Raw genomic sequence first — 2,948 nt, forward strand, 5'->3', positions numbered from 1 at the left:
TTTTTTTTTCAACGTTTTTTTATTTTTGGGACAGAGAGAGACACAGCATGAATGGGGGAGGGGCAGAGAGAGAGGGAGACACAGAATCAGAAACAGGCTCCAGGCTCCAAGCCATCAGCCCAGAGCCTGACGCGGGGCTCGCACTCACGGACCGTGAGATCGTGACCTGGCTGAAGCCGGACGCTTAACTGACTGTGCCACCCAGGCGCCCCTGAGGAGAGATTCTGTGCTGGGTCTTTGGAGGGCTAAGGCAGTGGAGGCTGGCAGGAAGAATACCACTACTGCCTTGTAGATAGGCTACAGCAGGGGGACCTCTGCTCCCTGCCTGTCAGGAAGTAAAACGTCCTCACCCTTGACGTGTCCCAAGACAGGATCCCAAAACCTACCACAAAGTTACTGCAAGAAAGGGATCTAAGTGAAGCCCATGAAGACCATAGCTTCCTACACCTAAAAAGCTTGGTTGACCTGATCTGTTCTGATGTTAGAAGGTACCTTAACAGGGGTGTCTTGGCTGGCTCCAGTCTGTACAGCATGTGACTCAATCTTGGAGTTGTGAGTTCAAGCCCCACATTGGGTGTAGAGCTTACTTAAAACAGAAGGTGCCTTGTAATCAAGCTCAGGGTGGCCCAGTCTCTTGCTGTTTATTTGTTCTAAAGAAAAAGGCTTAAGAGGACTCCTGTTGGTTTTCTTTGTAATTGCCAATCCAAATTCCCAGGTAATGGGATGCAGACCTATCAGTCCTCTGCTTTCAGTTTGAGCAGAAGTTACCTAGTGTTCTCTAGTGTGCAAGTTCCTCAAGAACCCATGGAGACCAGAAACTCCGATGCAGAGGTGCCTTGGAAACCTCTGTCCTAAGGCCTGTGAAGGCCAAGTAAGTCCCTGGCTTGCAAATATTTCAAGCCTTGGATCTTGCCTATACCCCAAATTTTGATACAAACCTCTACTTTAGACACCCTGCCTCCTTACCCCTTCCAAGAATAAATCCAAGGCCCTGCTCTTCCCACTCCATGTGGGCTAAAAGCTGTTTTCAGATCTTGCTTCACAGTTTAAATTTCTCTGCCTCAGGCTCAACAGGTGTAAAATGGGAAATGATAATGCCCACTTCATGGACTTTTAGAACATGGCAAATTACTGATAGTACACCCACACCCATGCCCCATGCACTCTGGATTTGGGGGTGTAGGAAATTTTTTGTTTGTTTATTTTGAGAGCAGGGGAGGGACAGAGAGGGAGGGAGACACAGAATCTGAAGAAGGCTCCAAGCTCTGAGCTGTCAGCACAGAGCCTGATGTGAGGCTCGAACCCACCAACGTGAGATCATGACCTGAAGCAAAGTCAGTTGCTTAACCAACTGAGCCACCCAGGCGCCCCATACCGATGAACTCTTAAAACCTTTCTCCTCGCCTCGTGGCGCCTGGGGGGCTCAGTCGGTTAAGCGTCCGACTTTGGCTCAAGGCATGATCTCGCAGTTTGTGAGTTCAAGTCCCACATCGGGCTCTGTGCCGGCAGCTCAGAGCCTGGAGCCTGCTTTGGATTCTTTGTCTCTGTCTGCCCATCCCCTGCCTGTGATTGCTTTCTCTCTCTCAGAAATAATAAATGAATCAACTTAAAAAAAACTCCTGGCCTCTAAAATGGAGATAATAAAGGTAGCCCATTAAATGAGTTAAGATACAGGAAGCACCTAGAACAGTGGTAGTTAGATGTGGTCAATGTTAGCATTTGTTAAGTGTGACAGGTAATAGAAGGGACGTAGCAATTTTACAGTTTGAGCAGTTTTTGAAGGATGTGCAAGAAAGACAATGGCTGGAACCTAACCTGATCGAGGAAGAACAACAAGAGGCAAAGTTGCAGAGGAAGTCTGAGAGCAGCTAGGAGCCATTGTGGGTTTGACTGTGGACCTACCAGCGCAGGAGGTCAAAGAGACAGGAGTGGAAATGGACTTGAGACTTGCTGTTGGGGATGTACAGAGAAAGGAGAAGAACAGAGCACTCCGTCAACACTGCCGGCTGGTTACCAGGGGTTGGTGGTCTCCAGTATCCAGGATAAGAAAATTAATCCAGTTCGACTTCTTGCCTGAGTCCAAATGCTAGTTCTCATGTCTTCAACTTCTGTAACCACAGACGGTAAACCCCTCCAGGGTGCACTTCCCTCATCTTCAAAGTGGCGCTAAATGTCACACCTTTCTCATTGGGGTGGTTGTGACAGTTACAGAAGATGGATGTAGTCAGAGCCTGGTAAGTTCAGGCTGTCCCCAAAACCTGGCTGGGGTGCCTTGACATTTTGAAAAGCAATAAGATGTAGTTCAGTGTATTAACAGAACAAACAAGAAGAAGCAAGGCCAGGGACTATTTACCTATATTGCCGAGGACTGAGGTACCTAAACCCAGGGTCCAGTCTCTCCCAAGCCCATGATCTGGCCACAAATCCTTCACCAAGTAAATGGAATTGAGATCTTAAGAGCATAGGGACCCCATTTCTAGTCCTGTGAAGTGATTTCTGCCTCCTCTCTGAGTCAGTCATTCACCAGCTTCACCGGCCTTATCTGCACATTCAGCCTCCAGAGCTGTGTGTATCTGGCTCCTTTTCATTCAGGTTCTAGCTTAAACTTATTTCCCATCCCTCCTCCTTTACCCCAACAGCTCAGCAACACTAACCAAACTCTGACTTTTGTTAAAAAAAATTTTAACATTCATTATTTTCAGAGAGACAGTGCAAGCAGGGGAAGGACAGAAAGGGAAACACAGGATCCGAAACAGGCTCCAGGCTCTGAGCTGTCAGCACAGAGCCCGACGCAGGGCTCGAACTCACAAATGGTGGACTCATGACCTGAGCCAAAGTCGGACGCTTAACTGACTGAGCCACCCAGGCACCCCTAGGTGTGCTGTTTTGACGGGGCACATGCACCCCCATGTTTATAGCAGCACTATCAACAATAGCCAAAGTATGGA

The sequence above is a fragment of the Herpailurus yagouaroundi genome, unplaced genomic scaffold (assembly GCF_014898765.1).
Source record: "Herpailurus yagouaroundi ecotype Mexico unplaced genomic scaffold, PumYag 67793, whole genome shotgun sequence".
In the NCBI taxonomy this organism is placed as follows: Eukaryota; Metazoa; Chordata; class Mammalia; order Carnivora; family Felidae; genus Herpailurus; species Herpailurus yagouaroundi.